The following is a 23359-nucleotide window of genomic DNA, read 5'->3' as shown; positions in this document are numbered from 1 at the left end:
GCCCTAGCAGTCAAGCGTCCGAGTTCCACGGTTGCCCAGAGCCATCTTTGCAGGCCAGGCCCAAGTCTGTGGAGCTGACCGCCATTTCGTGAGCTCCGTAGCAGCCACCTGTCGCTGTACCGCAAGATTGGGTGCAATTCCGTTGGATGGCGGGTGAGACGTTGTAATAGCAAGAGCAGGCGCAATTCAGCTGGCCGAGCGAGGCACTGTGTCACAAGAGCGGGCGCAAGTCAGCTGGTCGAGTGAAGCGATGGGGTGTAGCTGAGAAACCTCCACCTGGAGAGGTGGGGGAGGCTCGTTCGTGCCGCCTCTCCCTTCTAGTGCACCCCACGCCGTCTCCTGGCGCAGGTATATGTGATGGTTGGACCAGGGCACCGCAGGATGTGTCTTCAGGTCAAACGGATTGTGGGACAAGGTGTGGAGCAGGCGCAATTATCTCGGGGGCCTCGGTCAATCGGTTCAGGGAGGCACCGCATCACATTGTTTTCCAATGCAGTCTGGTCCACAAACAGCCACCACTTACTTTGAGAATAGTGAAGCTGCAGCAGGTGCAAATAAGCTTCAGACAGTGTTACAAGCGCTGCTCGGAACCCTCAACTATGGCACCCAACATCCAGGACTTATGCCATTTGTGCAAGGTAGTGACATCGAACCATCTCAGGGACCAAGCAACATACTATATCCGGAGTCCTTACCACAGACTCTGACTTCCTTCTTACCTAGTTATTGTTCTTTCACTCCCACTCCAGGCTTTTAGTCTGTGGATGGAAAACCATGAACCTACACTCACCTATGAAAATCTTACTATTGATGGTTGATTTTGAGCTCCAAATACAAAGGCTTGTTTGGATCGATGTTGCAGCAGGCTGCCATGTAAATAGTTATTTAATAAAATGTTTTACCCTGTTACCTTGCTGGTGTGTTGTATATATTTATAATATTTGCATAGGGTTTGTCGTTATTTTGGGTGGGGTGGGTGGCGGAGCCGAGCTGTCTTGCAGCCATCATGGTGTCGAGCTCAGTTCCTCTCACTAGTTTCGTATTTCTCATGAGGGGTTGTTCATAATTTTTCTATTTTAGCGAGGTCAAAAAGAGATCCCATTAGTGGCCTATTGATTTTGCTTGATTCCTTTTGTTTTTTTAACAATGTTTCACTATCTGCAAAGACTAAACAGAGTATTGCGACTCTGTGCTTGTTTGTGAATAGAGAATGAACCAAAGAGAACCAATTCCAAAACAATAAATGCTAGGATAACAATCAATCAAATGGAGAGGGAAGCAGGCACGACGGATTACAACGGGGGCAAAGGCCTGTGTTACCTACCCTTCTGTAGGAGAGTAGGGTCTGCTATCCTATGGTCACCCCAAATTTTTGCTTTTTGCTTCACTGGTTTCTGACTTAATGTGGCTGTGGGCCTGCTAATCAGACCCACAGCCTGCTGTTCTCTCTCTAAATTGATGCCAATGCACTCTAGGTGCATTACGAATTGGAACTGGTTCACCTTATGAGCCCCTGTAATAGTGCACCCTAGGTGCCCAGGGCATAGGTGTATCCAAGGCCTACCAGGGGCTGCAGCACGTATTGTGCCACCCCTGGCCTGGCCTCCATCTTTGACACAACTGGCTGAACACTCAGCTGGGGTAAGTCGGTGTAACCACCTCTTACTTAGGTACAGTATGCCTGTGCCTAACCCTAAACTGGACACATATGTTCCTATCAGCCACTCCTATGGAAGGCCTCATCAATCCTGGAGGCAGAGTGCTTGGAAATATGTGAGATGGTGCTCTAGCATGAGCTGAGCCTGTCTGCAGCTGTCGGGAACCACTCCCTAAGCTGTTCCGGGATATTGCCATACCATATACTCTTAAGTGCATTATAATCCTCGCGGTTAAATGCTATCTTTGGTTTGGCTTTATCAAAACATGTCGAGTAAGGTGTCATACGAATTGGAATACTATCCCCTCGCCAGTTCTGGCGACGGGGATAGCATTCCACCCTTCTAGAGGGACACGACATGTGTGTAGCCTTAACCCCGGTTAAAGTTAAACAGAGCCTCAGCTCCACAAAATGGACGCTGCCACCACAGACACAAGTCTGGCCTCCTGCTGCTGACCGAAACTCGGCAGATGGTGGCCTGGACAAAGGGTTTCCTGCCTTGGGAGGTGCGAGCACCACCCCAGACAGGATTTTGTGTATTAGGTAGGACAGGGCTGAAAAGAATCAGACATGCCCGGGGCACACAAGGTGTCCCCGTGCATAGGCCAGTCCAAACCGGTTCTGGGGCCTTCCAGCCCCAGTCCTGGCGCGGAGCTGGACAAAGGAAAGGGGGTGTAACCGCCCCCCTTCCTGGTTCCTCCCAGAGGAGGGACCTAGTAGGTGATCCACCCCCTAGATTGGAATAAGAGGGGGAGCAGTGCCATTGCACAGCAGATCATCCCGAAATCAACTTAAACTAAGAAGAAGACTGGACTTCGACATTCTGCTGCACAGAAGACTGAAGAAGAATCTCCCTTGTGGCCAAGGAGTGACCACCCTGTGAACACAGGTACCAACCAGCAACTCGACGTCTGCTTTGCCGCCGCCTCCCGCCGGAGCCCGAGCCCAGAGCCCGACAAGAACCAGATTCCCAGACCTCTCAGAGCCCGATCCACAGTCCCTGCAAAGAAGGGACCCGTGGAGGCACCGAGTGACGTGGGACCGGACCTCTTGGAAGACACTCGTAAAGCTGACTGCGCAGCTTCTGAGGCATCCTCGACGTTGTGCTTTGGGGACTGAGAACCCCCACCACCGAGCAGCCCTTGCACCGAAGATCAGCCCCCCAGCATCTCCACGATCTGCGTGGGGCCCTTTTGCACTGTGCCACTCGACGCGCCATCCCGGCCACTAGCCACGCGGCCAGCGGCCATCTTGGCGACGAACCCGAAGATTTAAACAGCAGGTCTGGTTGCTCCAGACCTACCCAAGCTCCTGTGAAAAGGAGCACCCGCTCTGACCTTGCTGGTCCGAGTGAACAGCATCTTTCAACTTCTGCGTGGCTTGCATTTGCCAAGGCCTGTTTGCTCCGATCAGGTCGCCGACACCGCCAACAGCGAGAAGCCTACGTGGGACAGCTCGTGACCGACTCCTGGACGTCCTCGACCCCGGGTATCCACGTGGCTGCAGAAAGAAGCTACCCGACAACGCCTGTTTGCACCCGACATCACCTGGTTCCACTCTGGTTCCACGGCAGTCACTGGCTAGTGACTTTGAACACTGTCCCCTCTGCTTTCAGGTCTTCACATCTACAGATCCACCCTTGGATCCACCGGAACTCTTCTCATCGAGCCGCCTGCAGCATCTCCTGCTCCAAGCACCATCGACCAGCGTGACGAAACCCGACACATCTTCGACCCTGTGCACCCGCTTCCTGTGGGTGAGGTAACTCAGCTCCGCCGGTGCTCCTGCACTGGTACACATCCCAAGGGCCTGTGTTTTAAGTTTCAGCTCCGTAGGTCACTCGGAAGGTTCCTAACTTTCTAACTTTGTGCTTTTTACGCACCATAGACTTTGTATTGAGAAGTGCGTGCACTTTGGACACTGCACCCGAGTCCCGTGGGCCTTTCCCGACTTAGTTAACTCCAGTCTCGAATAGCTCCAGCGATTCCCAAGGCCCTAGGCCTCTTCACTTTCCTCCTGGTATCTCTTATACCACTTATTTAGTATATGGTTTAGGTGGCCCCGAGGGCTCATCCATATTGTGCAACTTTTGTGTATTTTAAACTGTCTTGTGATTTTACGCTTGTGCTTCTGTGCTCATAAAGAGTCCAGGGGATTTTAATAGTTAATAAATCAATATATATTTTCAATATATATCTGTGTGGTGTCCCTTTCATTTGGTATTCAAGGGGGTTGTGTATGGTATAACAGCTGGCTTCACATGCCTTTCAGAGTTTAGCCTAAGACTGCTTTGTCCACGTTACCACTAGGATAACTGGTCTACAAGGTTGAATTACAACCATCATCATAAGGGTTGCTTGGCATGGTACAAAGTGATCACTAGAACTAGTGAGCATTATATACCAGGCCAACTTCTCACATTGGTGAGCAGCGGATTGGGATCTGAGCTTGCTGTTGTTTTACCATTGCAATCTTTGAGATTATCATTTGAAAGATCATACAGGTACCTGCTAGGTACATATAAAACAAGACTAGTATACTTAAGTTCTACTGAACTTAGTTGTTGTAGAGCAAAGGGAGTAGCACACCCTAGCTACAACTACTAGATAGGTTTAGTAGGTAAACACCAGTGTAGGTAGATTGCAACACATCCACCCACACTAGAGCAATGTCTGGAACAGAGGGGTCCAGTGGACTTACTCCTGTTGAGAGTGACCCTCCAAGGGCACCATCCCAGTTTGCTATTTTTCCTTTTAAGGAATTAAGACAGCTTTGTGTCTTAAGGGGTCTGAAGACAGGGCCTACCCCTACTACAGACCACCTAAGAGAGCTCTTGGATCAGTCTGAGGCTCTAAAGACCTCTAAAGCAAACCCCACAGGGAATGCTGAAGGAGGCCATCCTTCAGAGGATGACACTGTAGACACCCCTACCCCTATCATCCTAGTAGATGAGGAAGCCTCCACCACTGGAGCTCCTCAGGTAGATGAAGAGGAAGAAGAAGAAGAGGAGGAGGAGGTGGAAAGCAGTGAGTCAGATGATGACAGAGATAGTCAGGTGCTGGTCAGTAGACTGAACCAGGCTAACTTAAGTCAACTTGGGAATGAATCAGGTAACAACCCATTCAGACCCCCAGGTGGACTTAACCAGGGCCATAGGAGGAGAAGGCATCACTCAGGTGAATCCAACACCTCCCATGTCTCTAGAGGCTCTCATGGTCACTCCAGAAAGGAGATGACTAGCCCTCAGAGAAGGGAACATGAGGCCAAGATGAGAGAGGCTGAGCTTAGGATCCAGAGGCAAGAGTTAGAGGTTGCCCTGGCTAAGGAGAAACTTGCTAGAGCAAGACAGCCTAGAGAGAGTGGGGTAATAGAACCCACTGGTGGCAGCAATATCCACAAGGATAAAGACAGGTCTTTTGATAATAGAAACCTGAGTAAGATTGTGCCCCCCTACAAAGCTGGGGATGACATCCATAAATGGATTACTGCAATGGAGAGAGCCTGCAGAGTACAGCAGATCCCTCAGGAGCAGTGGGCAGCAATCTTGTGGCTCTCCTTTGAAGGTAGAGGCCGAGACAGACTCCTCACAGTTAGTGATGGGGATTCTAGAAACTACCTGGTCCTGAAGAGTGCTCTGATTGATGGGTTAGGCTTAACCACTGAACAGTACAGGTTAATGTTCAGAGATACCCAGAAGACACAGACTCAGGACTGGTCTGAATTTGTTGAGTGTGCCACTAAGGCTCTGGAGGGATGGTTGCTGGGAAGCAAGGTTACAGACTATGAAGGATTGTACAATTTGCTGATGAGAGAACAAATTTTAAATAATTGTCAGAACCAGCAGTTGCATCAACATTTGGTTGACTCAGATTTGACCTCTCCCCAAGAATTGGGAAAGAGGGCAGATAAATGGGTAAGAACCAGAGTTAAGCAAAAGAACCAGAACCAGAACCAGGGTGGTGACCAGAAGAAAACAGACCAGAAGGGTGGGGAGCAGAAAGCTAAAGACCAGAAGTCTTCAACAGGGCCCCAAACTGAGACAGAGGGTGGGTCCCAAACTTCCAAGAAGAAGAAGAAAGAAGGTCAGAAGAAACCCTGGTGTAAAACTTGTAAGAACACCTCTCACTGGACAAGTGAGTGTAAAAAGGGTGGAGCCCCCAACACTGCAGCCCCTAAGGCACCTGCACCCACTAGTACAGTTAGCAGTGTTGGTCCTCAAGCCAAGGGTTTAGTGGGAATCACTTTGGGAACTGAAGGAGATTCTGACCTAGTCAGAACCCTTACACAGGCTGTTCTGGTTTGTGAAGGGGACATAGATTTGACCCCTGACATAAGTCCCAGTAACCTGGGCAAATACAGACAGACACCTTTGATTAACAACAAAGTGGCTCAAGCTTACAGGGACACATGTGCCAGTGTCACTATGGTGACACCTAACTTTGTGGACCCTGGACAATACATGCCAGGCGATGATTACCTGGTGACCAATGCCAGCAATGTCACTACTACACATAGTGTGGCACTTGTTAACTTTTCCTGGGGAGGGGTAACTGGCCTAAAGAAAGTTGTGGTTAGTGCTGATCTCCCAGTAGAATGTTTGTTGGGCAATGACCTGGAGAACTCTCTATGGTCAGAAGTTGAGTACAGGACTCATGCAGAGATGTTAGGGATATCATCACATGTCCTTGCTGTGACCAGGTCACAGGCCAAAAAGTGCCTCTCTGAACCTCAGGTCTTGGATCCTGGAACAATGGACCAAGTACCTCCCAAGAAGAAGAACAGGAGGGTTAAGGCTGTGCCTTCCCAACTGCCTACAAGTGAGGATCAGGCTTCACAGGAAACTGATCTAGAGACCCCTGAAGGAACTGTCCCTGAAGAACTTGAACCTGATCAGGTTGAGTTTCTGGGGACAGGGGGACCTTCTAGGGCAGACTTGGGGCAGGCTCAGTTAACCTGTCCTTCTCTTGAACCCCTCAGACAGCAGGCTGCTGCTGAGGCTGCTGGGAATGCTCAAGGTGCCCATAAAGTATATTGGGACGATGGACTCCTTTATTCAGAGGCTAGAGACCCCAAGCCTGGTGCTACCAGGAGGTTGGTTATACCTCTGCAATTTAGGGGCTTCCTACTCACCTTGGCCCATGATATTCCTTTAGCAGGACACCTAGGCCAGAACAAGACTTGGGACAGGCTTGTCCCTCACTTTCACTGGCCTCACATGTCTGAAGACACCAAGGAGTTTTGTCGCTCCTGTGAAACCTGCCAAGCCAGTGGTAAAGCAGGTGGAACAACAAAGGCCCCCCTGATACCACTACCTGTGGTGGGGGTTCCCTTTGAGAGAGTGGGGATTGATATTGTTGGTCCAATGGATCCCCCTACAGCATCTGGGCACAGATTCATACTGGTGGTAGTGGATCATGCCACCAGGTACCCAGAGGCAATTCCCCTTAGGACCACCACAGCTCCTGTTGTGGCCAGGGCCTTACTTGGAGTTTTCTCCAGAGTGGGGTTTCCTAAGGAGGTAATATCAGATAGAGGTACCAACTTCATGTCTGGATATTTGACAGCTATGTGGAAGGAATGTGGTGTAAACTACAAGTTCACCACTCCTTATCACCCACAATGCAATGGGCTTGTTGAGAGATTTAACAAGACCCTAAAGGGCATGATTAAAGGATTACCTGAAAAGCTCAGGCGAAGATGGGACATCCTTCTGCCCTGCCTTTTGTTCGCTTACAGAGAGGTCCCTCAAAAGGGGGTTGGCTTCAGCCCCTTTGAATTGTTGTTTGGGCACCCTGTAAGAGGACCCCTGTGTCTTGTGAAGGAAGGATGGGAGTTACCTCTCAAAAAGCCTAAACAGGACATAGTGGACTATGTACTTGGTCTCCGCTCCAGGATGGCAGAGTACATGGAAAAGGCATCCAAAAACCTTGAGGCTAGCCAAGAATTACAAAAAGCTTGGCATGACCAAAAGGCTGTCCTTGTTGAATTTCAGCCTGGACAGAAGGTATGGGTGTTGGAGCCAGTGGCCCCAGCAGCACTCCAAGACAAATGGTCTGGACCCCATACAATTCTGGAAAAGAAGGGAGAGGTTACCTACTTGGTGGACCTAGGAACTCCCAGGAGCCCCCACAGGGTGCTCCATGTGAACAGATTGAAGGCATATGTCAGCAGGGCAGACATGGGCTTGCTCATGGCTACAGATGAGGGACAGGAGGAAGAGAGTGACCCTCTCCCAGACCTGCTCACTCAGAACCCTGAGGATGGCTCAGTTGATGGTGTGGCCTTAGGTGGCAGCCTCACTGAACATCAGCAACATGACTGCAGACAAGTTCTACAGGCATACAGGCATATGTTCTCCTTGACCCCCAGTCAGACTAACTGGTGTACCCATGTGGTGGACACTGGTGACAGTCTTCCTGTAAAAAGCAAGATTTACAGGCAACCTGACCACGTCAGGGACTGTATAAAGACTGAGGTGCAAAAGATGCTGGAATTAGGTGTCATTGAGCCTTCAGAGAGCCCCTGGGCTAGCCCAGTGGTTCTGGTCCCCAAACCTCACACCAAAGATGGCAAGAGAGAGATGAGGTTCTGTGTGGATTACAGAGGACTCAATGCTGTCACCAGGACAGATGCACACCCTATTCCAAGGGCAGATGAGCTCATTGACAAGTTGGCTTCTGCCAAATATTTGAGCACATTTGACTTAACAGCTGGCTACTGGCAAATCAGGTTAGCTGAGGAGTCTAAAGCCAAGACAGCATTTTCTACCCCTAGTGGGCATTATCAGTTTGTGGTGATGCCCTTTGGTTTGAAAAATGCACCTGCCACCTTCCAAAGGTTGGTGAACCAAGTCCTCACTGGGTTGGATGACTTTTGTGCAGCTTATCTGGACGATATTGCTGTCTTTAGCTCCACCTGGGAGGATCACCTGATCCACCTGAAGGAAGTGCTTGAGGCTCTGCAGAAGGCAGGCCTCACTATCAAGGCAACAAAGTGCCAGATAGGGCAGAGCAAGGTTGTATACCTGGGCCACCTTGTAGGTGGAGGCCAAGTTCAACCACTGGAGAGTAAGATCCAGACCATCAAGGACTGGTCCCCTCCAACTACCCAGACTCAGGTCAGAGCTTTCTTGGGCCTGACTGGGTACTACAGGAAGTTTGTTAAGAACTATGGGTCCATTGTGACTCCTCTTAATGATCTGACATCCAAGAAGATGCCCAAAAAGGTTCAGTGGACAGAAATCTGTCAAAAGGCATTTGATGACCTGAAGAAGGCCATGTGCTCTGCACCTATCCTGAAGAGTCCTGACTACTCAAGAGAGTTCATTGTCCAAACAGATGCTTCTGAGTTGGGAGTGGGAGCAGTGCTTTCACAGCTTAATGTAGATGGCCAGGACCAGCCCATTGCTTTCATTAGCAGAAGGCTGACCCCCAGAGAGAAACGTTGGTCAGCTATAGAGAGGGAGGCCTTTGCTGTGGTGTGGGCCCTGAAGAAGTTGAGACCATACTTATTTGGCACTCACTTCAAGATTCAGACCGACCATAAGCCCCTCCTATGGCTTAATCAGATGAAGGGTGAAAACCCCAAACTACTCAGGTGGTCCATTTCCCTACAGGGGATGGACTTTACAGTGGAGCACCGCCCAGGGACTGACCATGGCAACGCAGATGGTCTCTCCAGGTACTTCCACTTAGAACATGAAGACACAACTGGTCAAGGTTAGTCTAATGTCCCTGCGTTTGGGGGGGGGTTATGTAGGAGAGTAGGGTCTGCTATCCTATGGTCACCCCAAATTTTTGCTTTTTGCTTCACTGGTTTCTGACTTAATGTGGCTGTGGGCCTGCTAATCAGACCCACAGCCTGCTGTTCTCTCTCTAAATTGATGCCAATGCACTCTAGGTGCATTACGAATTGGAACTGGTTCACCTTATGAGCCCCTGTAATAGTGCACCCTAGGTGCCCAGGGCATAGGTGTATCCAAGGCCTACCAGGGGCTGCAGCACGTATTGTGCCACCCCTGGCCTGGCCTCCATCTTTGACACAACTGGCTGAACACTCAGCTGGGGTAAGTCGGTGTAACCACCTCTTACTTAGGTACAGTATGCCTGTGCCTAACCCTAAACTGGACACATATGTTCCTATCAGCCACTCCTATGGAAGGCCTCATCAATCCTGGAGGCAGAGTGCTTGGAAATATGTGAGATGGTGCTCTAGCATGAGCTGAGCCTGTCTGCAGCTGTCGGGAACCACTCCCTAAGCTGTTCCGGGATATTGCCATACCATATACTCTTAAGTGCATTATAATCCTCGCGGTTAAATGCTATCTTTGGTTTGGCTTTATCAAAACATGTCGAGTAAGGTGTCATACGAATTGGAATACTATCCCCTCGCCAGTTCTGGCGACGGGGATAGCATTCCACCCTTCTAGAGGGACACGACATGTGTGTAGCCTTAACCCCGGTTAAAGTTAAACAGAGCCTCAGCTCCACAAAATGGACGCTGCCACCACAGACACAAGTCTGGCCTCCTGCTGCTGACCGAAACTCGGCAGATGGTGGCCTGGACAAAGGGTTTCCTGCCTTGGGAGGTGCGAGCACCACCCCAGACAGGATTTTGTGTATTAGGTAGGACAGGGCTGAAAAGAATCAGACATGCCCGGGGCACACAAGGTGTCCCCGTGCATAGGCCAGTCCAAACCGGTTCTGGGGCCTTCCAGCCCCAGTCCTGGCGCGGAGCTGGACAAAGGAAAGGGGGTGTAACCGCCCCCCTTCCTGGTTCCTCCCAGAGGAGGGACCTAGTAGGTGATCCACCCCCTAGATTGGAATAAGAGGGGGAGCAGTGCCATTGCACAGCAGATCATCCCGAAATCAACTTAAACTAAGAAGAAGACTGGACTTCGACATTCTGCTGCACAGAAGACTGAAGAAGAATCTCCCTTGTGGCCAAGGAGTGACCACCCTGTGAACACAGGTACCAACCAGCAACTCGACGTCTGCTTTGCCGCCGCCTCCCGCCGGAGCCCGAGCCCAGAGCCCGACAAGAACCAGATTCCCAGACCTCTCAGAGCCCGATCCACAGTCCCTGCAAAGAAGGGACCCGTGGAGGCACCGAGTGACGTGGGACCGGACCTCTTGGAAGACACTCGTAAAGCTGACTGCGCAGCTTCTGAGGCATCCTCGACGTTGTGCTTTGGGGACTGAGAACCCCCACCACCGAGCAGCCCTTGCACCGAAGATCAGCCCCCCAGCATCTCCACGATCTGCGTGGGGCCCTTTTGCACTGTGCCACTCGACGCGCCATCCCGGCCACTAGCCACGCGGCCAGCGGCCATCTTGGCGACGAACCCGAAGATTTAAACAGCAGGTCTGGTTGCTCCAGACCTACCCAAGCTCCTGTGAAAAGGAGCACCCGCTCTGACCTTGCTGGTCCGAGTGAACAGCATCTTTCAACTTCTGCGTGGCTTGCATTTGCCAAGGCCTGTTTGCTCCGATCAGGTCGCCGACACCGCCAACAGCGAGAAGCCTACGTGGGACAGCTCGTGACCGACTCCTGGACGTCCTCGACCCCGGGTATCCACGTGGCTGCAGAAAGAAGCTACCCGACAACGCCTGTTTGCACCCGACATCACCTGGTTCCACTCTGGTTCCACGGCAGTCACTGGCTAGTGACTTTGAACACTGTCCCCTCTGCTTTCAGGTCTTCACATCTACAGATCCACCCTTGGATCCACCGGAACTCTTCTCATCGAGCCGCCTGCAGCATCTCCTGCTCCAAGCACCATCGACCAGCGTGACGAAACCCGACACATCTTCGACCCTGTGCACCCGCTTCCTGTGGGTGAGGTAACTCAGCTCCGCCGGTGCTCCTGCACTGGTACACATCCCAAGGGCCTGTGTTTTAAGTTTCAGCTCCGTAGGTCACTCGGAAGGTTCCTAACTTTCTAACTTTGTGCTTTTTACGCACCATAGACTTTGTATTGAGAAGTGCGTGCACTTTGGACACTGCACCCGAGTCCCGTGGGCCTTTCCCGACTTAGTTAACTCCAGTCTCGAATAGCTCCAGCGATTCCCAAGGCCCTAGGCCTCTTCACTTTCCTCCTGGTATCTCTTATACCACTTATTTAGTATATGGTTTAGGTGGCCCCGAGGGCTCATCCATATTGTGCAACTTTTGTGTATTTTAAACTGTCTTGTGATTTTACGCTTGTGCTTCTGTGCTCATAAAGAGTCCAGGGGATTTTAATAGTTAATAAATCAATATATATTTTCAATATATATCTGTGTGGTGTCCCTTTCATTTGGTATTCAAGGGGGTTGTGTATGGTATAACAGCTGGCTTCACATGCCTTTCAGAGTTTAGCCTAAGACTGCTTTGTCCACGTTACCACTAGGATAACTGGTCTACAAGGTTGAATTACAACCATCATCATAAGGGTTGCTTGGCATGGTACAAAGTGATCACTAGAACTAGTGAGCATTATATACCAGGCCAACTTCTCACACCTTCACTATCTGCAAAGAGAGAATACTCCTAAAAGAAAAGAGGGGGGGGGGCAGCGTTTAAAGCACATCAGCGTGCATAAACACGAAAATGTTTTTACCTACCACGTACTTGACATTTTACAGCTTTTGATATTTGCTATTAAAAAACCATTGATATTCACTGAAAAAACCATAGGTTATAGACCATATATAGTTAGGAATTAGCATTTACAAAACCTTGAAAATTCACTGAAAAAACCATGGGTAATAGACCATATATAGTTAGGAATTAGCATTTACAAAACCTTCTTTTACTCACACAAAACCATTGAAATTTCATATATAGTTAGTTGCACTAACTATATATCGTGCACCTGCAATCCACTGCTGATCATGTCACATATTACATCATTCATGACATGATCATTGACAACACTGATGACATCACTGATGACATCACTGATGACATCTCAAATGACATCACTGATGATATCACTGATGACATCTCATTTGACATTTCTGATCACATCACTGATGACATCATTAATGTGATAATACGGTGAACCTCTTCAGACTCTAATATAATCTTAGATACACTCTGAGTAAATAGACACTCACAGACTGTCACTCATCCATGGAGTTACTCACACACCTAGTCAGTCATGCAAAGAATCAATCACACTTCCATTTCCTCAACTATATAGTTATACACACCTTACTTATTCAAACCTATACTAACACAAATTTACTCTCTTATACAATCCCTGATCCAAGTTCACAATGATCCATACAGCCACTCACAAATTCACTGGCTCTTATGCACAGTTATTTATATATGTCAACTCTCACATGTACTGTGTTTTACATATGTACTTACTTTGACATGTAGCACTGAGATATCCATTCACTCACCAATACACTCATGCACACAGTCAACCACCCATACAGCTGTTTCCACATGCACTTTTGAACCCATACATCTAGTGAATCAACTGCTCACACATCTATGCACAGAGTCATACACCTCCCAGCCACCCACACACACACTCAGTCTCCCATACAAATACTTGGGCAACCAATCAATAACCCATATACTTAATCATAAAGCTACTGATCAACACATGCAGCAGTTTATAGTACAACAGACATAATGATGCACAAATTAAGACAGTTTAGTCACTAACCCATGCACTCAGTGAGACACATTTAATTACTCACTCATACAGTCAGTCATGCACCTACTAAATCCTTCATCCAGACACTTATACATCAACTCATTCTTCAATATGTAAGACATATTTTAACTTTACAGAAACATACAGTCAATGGATGTTGTCATCAGTGATGTCATCAGTGATGTCATTTGAGATGTCATCAGTGATGTCATCAGTGATGTCACTGACCATGTCATGAATGATGTAATATGTGACATGATCAGCAGTGGATTGCGGGTGCGCGATATATAGTTAGTGCAACTAACTATATATGCGAATTTCAATGGTTTTGTGTGAGTAAAATAAGGTTTTGTAAATCTAAATTCCTAACTATATATGGTCTATAACCTATGGTTTTTTCAGTGAATTGTCAAGGTTTTGTAAATGCTTATTCCTAACTATATATGGTGTATAACCTATGGTTTTTTCAGTGAATTTCAATGGTTTTTTAATAGCAAATATCAAAAGCTGTAAAATACTTCAATTTGTTCCACGACCCGGTCCGCGAACCGGTAAATGTTCCGTTAGCGCAACTACCGCGTTAGAAAGCAACATCGTGACGCGTCACTTAAGCTCGACGAATCGCGTTACAGCGTAATGCATCTTATGACGCACCGCGTTAGCGCACCCGGAAGCGCTCCGGAACGCGAACCGAGGCGCGAAGCGCAGCGCACCGGAAGCGATCTGGGGCGCGGTGCGGAGCGCGTAATGTAAGCATAACAGGTCATGTGACTAGTTTATAAAACTTTTCATTGGTTCATTTTACTTTTGGTTTCCTAATGATGGAAGGCTTGGTCATATGACCTTAAAATAACACTTTTGATTGGTTTGGAACATTTTTTTTTCCCCAAATGATGAAAGCCCCACCTTTTTTCCTCACTCTGACTTTCATTTTTATGAGAGAAAGACCTACATTGACTACCTTACAAATGGCTTTAATGATTGCTGCAGCTAGTGGACCCCCACCACCACCACCACCTCCTAGGAAGAGAGGACCACCTCCTCAGGTCATCCTCCAACAAGAGGAGGAAGAAGAGGAAGAAGAGGAAGAGGAGCAAGGGACAAGGAGGTTTTTAAAAGAACAGCCAAGGAGGTCCCATATAAAAGAAAATTATATTTTGGCAATTTTTTTCATTTCCCGAAGGTCAAAAAAAGGTGAACGCCCGGTATGTTACCTGCCTAATTTGTAAAGATGAACTGTCCAGAGGAACAGAAAAAAAATACAGTCATGGTAATTATACCATGCATCGCCATATGAAGAGGTGGCACCCGTTAAATTACAGTAGTGCACAAATACGTGATCTTGTGGATAACCCCTGACCTGTGGCCAGTATATCCACCAATGAAGAGGCAGTGATTGGGATCAGAGGCAAGGGAGACAGTCCCAAATATACAGATGAACTTTGGCCAAATGAAATTTACCTGTATAATTTGCGGAAAATTAATTTCCTATGAAGAGAGGAGTGTAACTCTAATCAATAGAGCTTTTGAACATCATCAATATACAAAAAGCCCCGGAAAATAAATTCTCTTTTTTTTGTTGCTCCTGTTGAGCCCTTTCTAATGAATCATTTTTGTTCCCCCCCAAAAACCGTTAAAAAAATACAAAAAAACTATAAAAATGTTCAGAAAAATAATAAAAAAAAATTAAAACAACAAAAATAATTAAAAAAAGTTATTTTCAGAACTACCTCCCCTTTATAAGAAATTGCTAGAATGTTTAGCACTCTGGCAACCTCTATTTATTTTGGTTTGCTTCCCGGTTCGCGTGCCGGTACGCGAACCGGAAGCGAACTAAAAAAACATTTTTTAAAAAAAAAGAAGAGTAAGTAAACAGAGAGTAATGTTAAAAGAAAGACAAATAGAGGGAGTAACACATAGATACTGTTGAAAGAGGGACTGAGAAAAGGAGTGAAAAGAGTACTATAAATAAGTAATAGAAAAAGAAATGAGGGAAGTAGCAAAGGCAGGAAACTGAGGGTTAAAGAAATGAAACAGTGGAACTAATAAAAGTTAAATATGATAGAGATGTAACGTAAAGAGTACTAAACATTTACCTTATAATTGTCGTTAACTTAATCACTCGCTATTTTTATACTTTCAAACTGTGAATGAGAGAACAAAAATTTTAAAATTGATAGAAGGTTGTAAAAGATGAGTGAGCATGAGACAAGATGAGTACATATTAAAAATCACAATTCAAAGTACAGAATTAATTATACATATTAAATGGTTTATTTTTGCTGTTCTCAGAATATATCAAATTTCACTGAAAACAGTGAGTTGAAGGTATTCATCATATAACAGCGGGGAAAAAAAACACAATCAAAATGATTGTGTTTAAAAAACCCATAAAATATAATCAATCAGAAATCAGAACTCCTCAAAAGTAACTTACTTTCTATGTCGTCAAAGGATGTCCTATGAACACCTTATACTCTGTTGTGCTGTTACTATTTTCTGCCTGCCACTTTCTGAAAGATAAACTCCATCGTTTTAAGAAAAATGAGACATACAAAGCAATTTAAAACAGCACACTAAATTACAGCAACACCTAGAATCATTATAATCCAGTTACCTACCCTAAAATTCTCACTTCTGAAAACAAGTCAAAAGGCAACATTGCTTCATACTGAAATGGTAATCATTGCCGAAAGACTAGCCTTTTTTATATTTCAAATAAGCTGTGTAATATCCTGATGTTGTCAAAGGACCATCATAATATATAATAGCTGCAGTTACAAATGTTCTTCCTGAAATCCATGACTGTGTAGCCAAAACATTTTTAATTAGAATTGACAACTAATTTCCATACAGTTTATGTAGTTGAAATTGTAAAATGACATTTCACCCATAAGTTTCCATAAATAATGTGGACAGCATTGCAGACTTACATGTCCTCTACTCCTTGTTTTGATCTGCTGCTTGAATCAGCTTATAAACACAAACAGTTTTCGCTCTGTACTACACGTATCCACAAGGCCATATAGAGTAGGAGCCATTATAACCTCTTGAAATTCCTCAGAACAAATCCCAAGATTCCTTCCCTAAAATTTTGGTTGTAAGAACACCAGGTAAGAATTTTGAAGGTGGAAAGGCAATTTATTTTTGAAAATTAAAACAGAATCATTGCAGAATGACCAGCTGTTTCTAGACTTTAAATAAGCTGTGTAATGTACTGATGTTGTTGAAGGACCGTCATGATGTATAATTTCTGCAGTTACAAAAGTCCTTCCTGATAGTGATAACTGCGAAGCCACAACATTTTTAATAAAAGTTGTCAATTTTGTTCCATCAGGCCTACATCGTTGGAACATTAAAATGACATACTGGCCATAACTTCGTATAAATAATGTGGACAGCATTGCTGACTTACATTGGCTACACTCCATGTTGTGATCGGCTGATTTTACTAGCTTATTAAAGGATACTGATTTAGTGTCTGGCAAAGTTAAATATATAAATCTTTTGGAAAGGGGCGACCAATCGGTCCCCCCGAACGTATGGTGGAGTACCCCGATCCCCCCGGGAAGCCATCTTGGGCGGGAGGCGAGTCTCGGCTGGTATGCCCGAAGCGGCGTAGCCGGGGCGCGCTTTTTCCCGCCCTAGAGTGGGTTGTCCTAGACACCGAAGCCGCCAGCCACGCCCCCGGAGGCGGGCGGAGGTGGGTTTACGCCCACCCTGAAGAAGGATATAAGGAGCGACGAGCCAAGGTAGCATCCGCTTGTTCCTGTGCTCTGAAGCTGCACCTCCCCGCTGCACGTGAGCTCGAGACGGAACGAAGAGCCAATTTTGACCCACCCACCAGCCCCTGAAGACAGCAAGTGGTTTGAAATAAAGTTTTGATGGTAAACGCAATTTTTCTTACAGGTTGTCGATTAAAGTCGTGATTCATTATGCAATAAAGTGGATAATTCTTTACAGTATGTTTTATCGAATAAAGTTTTGCACCAGTGTTGATCAGTGATGTTTCGACAGTTCATACTTTGAGCATCTGTGTCTTTTAGTAATTAGTTTTTAGTTTAATGTCGTATTTATTTTTTCGGTCGGGCGGTAAGGTCATGATCGGTGAGCAGTAATTGGAAGATCCCTATGGGGGGGGCGTCACCCATTACGGATGGGAGCGCCCGGGGGGAGGTGGCCATTGGCCCCTCAACGGGGAGGCGATCCCTTCTAAGGATGGGACGCCGAAAGGAAAGGGAAGGCGGTCAAGGCCCCTCCCTGGATAGGAGGGGCTACGGGCCCCTCCTGGGAATTTCCCGGGGCCAGGACATCTGCGACGGCAGATGTGGTAAGTTGTGTGGGGTGGGGAGGGGGGTCTACGCTACCTTCTAGACACCTCACACGAGTCCTCGGATGACCATAAAATGGCGTCGAGTTAATTGGGGCCCCCGTCAAGACAAGGGAAATTGGTATGAGCACAGGAGGTACAGTCCTCTGTGCGGCCGCCCCTCACAACTGAGGGGGTAGTTCTGGTTTAGGGATCTGACACCGGTTACGACCTTGCCGTTGGCCCTTAACGTTAGGATGTACAATTTCAATTTAAGAATGTATTTGTAGGATGTTAGTATCGGCTAGGAGAACCTTTGTATTAGAAATATGTTAAGGTCAGCCAAAACATCGTAATGTGGAAATGAAATTGTACATGATACGAAACTGTTATTTTATGTTTTAACTTTTGTTTCATATTTTAATAAATACGGCCGGGAGGGTAACTCCCTCCTGCCTTCCAAAAGTTCAGAAAACGTTTCCGTATTCCCATTCTTGGGGATTTGTGTTGAGAGGGGGTGGCGGGTATCTCAGCCATACTGAGTCTACACTACTAGTACTTGATAGCCTACAGTTCCCACAGTCATGCTGCCATTGATAAGAAAGGCCAAATAGATAATCTACATCTACACCTTCATCTTGCAACACATCAAGCATATACATTAAAAACTCTTGACAATCTTGCTGAATATTTTGAGAAAATTGCGTTTGACCTGAACATATGTCTAACAAATTTCGAATTTCAGACACACTTTCGATTTTTGTTCTGTCAGTGCTACATTTCTCTAACACAGAATTCAGCAAGCAGCAAAAACTTTGATCCGAATTGATCACAGTCTGTTCTTTTAAAGTTTCTAGAGAAAAGACAACATTAACCACTACATTAGCATAGCAGTTGACACCAGAACTGTTTTCAAATTGAAAATCAACAACATCTTCAACAGAATCCTTTTTCTTTCTGCTTATAATTTCAGGTTCATCGACTTTTTGTCTTTTTGCTACAACCTCCCGACTATTGGTCACATTTCTTCCTTTCCGGCCTACCACACGTTTCTCAAACAAAGGATATTGATCCAAATGTGGCGCATACTCTTTTCTTAACCTATTGTATTCCTTAACACAATCTAAATCCGCACAAATGTTTGTGACATCACACTCAATCAAGTACAATCCCGATAAAGTTCTAACTCGTGACAATGCCACATATGCCATACCCTCCTTGAACACAGAACTGCCAATATTCACCAATGCACTGTCTACACTTAAACATTGCGATTTATGGATTGTCACCGCATATGCCAAGCAAACAGGAAATTGCTTACGGCGAACATATAAGTCTTTTACAAGCAAAAACCTAGCAGAGCAACGACCAATTAGCTGTACTTCCTCAATACCATCAAATTTAATTTTTAAAAATTCAATTCCATCTCTATTTCTGTATTTCTCAAAATCAACAACATTACCCATTGATCCATTTACCATACCTCTTTCAACATGTAAATTCCTTCTTAAAATTATATGACAATTTAAGCACACATTCAGAGTCTTTTCAAAACCTGCAGTTTTAGATATAGTCTTCTCTAATGAATCCAATTTAGATTTCAAATTCTCAGACAAAATAATTGTTGCTCCCATATGCTCTACTCTGTCAATAGCTTCCAGCTTCACAATCTCTTGGTTTTCTAAATGTAACATTTTTTTGTTGAAGATGGCACATTCTGCAAGAGTTGGCATCAAACATATTCCAGATTTCTTCTCAGTAATTTTCCGAAAAATATTCTCAGGTACAACGTCTTCTTCTGGATACAAATTTGACAGTAATCGTGCATGTAAAGCTTCTTTCCCATGCTCGGTCACTTTTCCAATTCTAACATCTTGTAGAATATTCTTATAATCTTCATCCTTTGCTTGACACATATTTTCACGCAGTTTAGCATATTTGAAGTTTAACCATATATTGACGTTGCCAATACTCCCTAGACACATCCTGGTATCTTCATGTGTGAGCATTTTGAACACAGGTTGTCCTTTCACTGGTGTCAGCTGTAGAAGATCACCGAAAACAATGATGTGTTTGCCACCAAATAACACATCATACTCTGTTTTGAGAACTTCTTGCATTCTCAAATGCACAAAGGCAAGCATGACATTGGAAACCATGCTTACTTCGTCAATGAAAAGAAGTTTCATTTTCCTCAAGACTCTTGAAACTTCACAACAAGCAACTCCAGATAACTTGTGGTATTGTAATTTGTTATCATGCTCCACTGGCAGCATCAGTAGACGATGCAAAGTAATACCTTTAATGTTATGTGCTGCCAGTCCAGTTGGAGCGGTGACAACACAAGACAGCGATGACTCAGTCCTTCTCTGCAAATAACATGAAATTGCTTTAATAAGGAAACTTTTTCCAGTTCCTGCTTCTCCACTCACGTACAGTCGGACAGTCTTCAACGACGTACATGAGCACTCTTTCTTCTCATGACTTAATCCCTGATCAATTTGGTTGTTAACTTCGTCATATATATTCCTCTGCTCAACGTAGAGTTGTCTTTCCAAGTCTTCTCAGTTAACCGCATCCTCCTGAGCATGTGCCATGGCTCTTTCCACTTCAATCATAGCAGTGGCAGCTTCATTTTCAAAAACTGGTCCTCCTAGTGGATCCTGACTCAATGAAACAGAACTCTGACTGTCCTGAGAACTGTCTCTAGCAATCTCGGCTGCAATCGTTGCTTCCTGCTCGATTTCCGCATTCAACATTTCTAGATATTTAGGAAAAACAGGACATTCTATGGTCTCTTTGGCTGCATTGAAAGAGTCTTCGTAACAGAGGAAATCTCCAAGCAGTTCCTCTTCTGCACGCCAAGGCTTGAAAAGTTGCAAAAGAGCTAAATTGAAAAACTCTTTTCTTTCAGGAGATTCACCTCTCAATTTTAGATGATTTACCAATTGGCATTTTCTTTGCTTGACCATACATCCCTCACTTCCGATTACAGCATACACTCCTTTATCAATATCTTATTTGATGTTCCTTTTGAATATGTAATTTTGCAGAACCTCATACAGACAAACATTCTCGACGTGACTGCTTCTATTTGGATAATATGTATCCAACATGTTGGTCTTCAAAATATCTGTACTGTTTGGCTCCTTTTCCGCCAAATACTCAATTTCCCGTACAGGTTTCAGAACTCGATTACGCGTTGCAGCAAGACCAAGACTCGCCCAAATGATACTCCTGGATTTGGCATAAAGACTTGCTGAAGACAACCGGTCAGAACATTCGTAAGCACCGATTTCTCGATGCGACAACATCTTTAGACTGAAACTCTACAACTTCTTACTGAGGCTCTTTTCATGGGAAATGTCCACCCACATATCCTTCAATTCTGTCTTTTCTTTTTTGGTGATGTAAGATGTCACATACCGAGCCACAGCCATACAGTTATCAGCCACAAACTGTATATCCATGTTAGCATTCCACATCGACAAAATCACTGGGTTGTAGTCATTGATATACTTGGACTCTTCGTTCCTTTTCAAATTGTATGTATTTTTGGGTGATTTTCTCGTCACATTATGTTGCAGAGAAGACATCAAATTGTTCACTCTTCCTTTAGATATCACCAATTGTGGAAATCCAAAATGACATTTTGTATAGTACTTGTTCTTGTTTCTGAATATACGACGACAGTATTTTCCACAACGAAGGCTTTGAAACCGTAAAACTTGTTCTCTTAGACTTTTGTCTTCCTTTGTCTTTGGAACAGCACATGTAGAATACTGTTCTATGAAACTCATCACTAAGTCATCCGGATCTGTTCCAAATTTGGGAACATCTTTGATCCACAGCAGCATATGTATATGAGGAGCACCTCTTGCTTGGTACTCCTTTCTCCAGAAGAAATCCAACACCTCTCCAAGAGGTGGATTTTTCTTGTTCATGATGAAAGACATCATAGCTTCAAATCTATGATTGAAGTACCTGCATACATTCACTGGATCCAAAGAACACAGTTCTCCGGGTGTCTTGAATTTGATATTTTCAATGTTTCCATTTGCCTCTTGTAGAAATTCAAGTAAGTCTTCCCAGCCATACTCGGCACAGCTGAGAGTGAGGAACCATGTGGGAGTTCCTAAGTTCTTCAGCATACATTTCAAATCACCATGACGACGGTACCAGTACTCATTAGTACCACGCTGACACACCATGAGATTAATCAGGTGAGAATCCAAAATACTATCTTGCACATTGACTTTATTCATAAAGTCACTTGCCGAGATGTTTTGCATCTGTACACCACTTTTCAAGATGTGGTTCACTGCATATGACAGTCCAGACAGATCGCTTTCAAACAGTAGATGAAACAAATAGGGAATGCATTGACGAAACCTAGGATCTTCTACATACAATCGTAAAGTCCGGTATTCAGAAGCAGGAATTTGAACAGGTGGCTCATCATATCTTCCTCCTTGACCTGTTGGAAATAGCTGTGGGAAACACCGAGCTTCCAAACTTTCCTCCCAAACACTAATAGGACTCCCTTTGGCTTGTTTCATTTGAAACAACTCAATAGCATTCCCCATGACTTCCTTAGAATGCAAAGGATGAACACTATAATGTTCATATATTTCTTCATTTTTAGATTTGACCCGCACACAAATTGCTATTCTCTTCTTCACTTTCTTCCTCTTCTGCAACATATACATTCTTGTAGTAGTTATTGTTTTTCTTCAAATACAATGTTGCCTTTTTGACTTTCCTAACATCCACTAAATCTTGCCATATTTTCTTACTCTTTGTCGGAACCCCATTAACTAAGATAACCAGAGGATCCCCTTCCACTTTCTCTACTCCAATTGTATTAATATTTTTTTTAAAATCTAAAGGCAAATAAACAACTCTTCCCTTTAATCCTCTCTGTAAATCTGATGGAGGCAATTTCCCTGTCTTTGGCTCCATTCTTACAATAGCCTGAAAGGGATGCACACTTTGAATCAAAATAGATTCATAAGTATTTAAATCCTTCAATTCAGAAGGAATGTCAACCAATTCCAGATTATTATGAACCGCTCTAGCAGGCATCCTGTTTTGATTTAATTTGTTACAACAATAAGTACACACACGTTGATCCAAACCCAAATCAAAACAATTTTCTACCATCAAGTATTGTGCAAAATCCTTCCATTCACTATTATTTTCCCTTTCACTTTTCGCATATAAATCCACTAACTTAGTCTGATTCTTATAATAAGTGCGTCGACAACACACACAAGTGAAATTAGGCCTCTCACTTGATTTCACCTGAAACGTGGCAATTTCCTTTTGAAAATTATCTGTACTGGAAACATGTAAACTAGCTTCCACAATACCTTATTCTCTAGGTCAATTTCAACATTCTCCTCTTTACTTGTAAAGTAACAAAACTCAATTTCCTCACAAATATTCTTCACATCTACTTTAGAACCATGCAAAAGAGCAGTGCATAATTATTTAAGCATAATTGCTGGACTCTTACCATAATACAACATTCTAACTAATTTCCTCACTTTACTATGATGCACTGCTAGCATCCTGAAATGATGAAAAACACTCTGGCATACTCTCCTGGAAAGACAAGCCAGTGAATGACCATGCAAACCTGTCACTTCTCTCACTCTGCAAGGATCTAATTCTTGCAACAATTTTATTTTCTGTTTTAAACTTTTCTGTCCGTACAAAATCACAAAGAAAATTG

The 23359-nt window shown here is 44.9% G+C and overlaps 2 pseudogenes; both read right to left on the bottom strand.

The window, feature by feature from the left end:
- The window catches only part of LOC147678934 (glutathione synthetase-like), a 700250-nt pseudogene that overhangs the window by 474950 nt on the left and 201941 nt on the right, over nt 1–23359 (bottom strand).
- LOC147678935 (ATP-dependent DNA helicase PIF1-like) lies at nt 15428–20738 on the bottom strand (annotated as a pseudogene).

The sequence above is a fragment of the Lissotriton vulgaris genome, chromosome 11 (genome assembly GCF_964263255.1).
Source record: "Lissotriton vulgaris chromosome 11, aLisVul1.2, whole genome shotgun sequence".
Taxonomy (NCBI): Eukaryota; Metazoa; Chordata; class Amphibia; order Caudata; family Salamandridae; genus Lissotriton; species Lissotriton vulgaris.
This window is presented reverse-complemented; position numbering and strand designations above follow the sequence as displayed.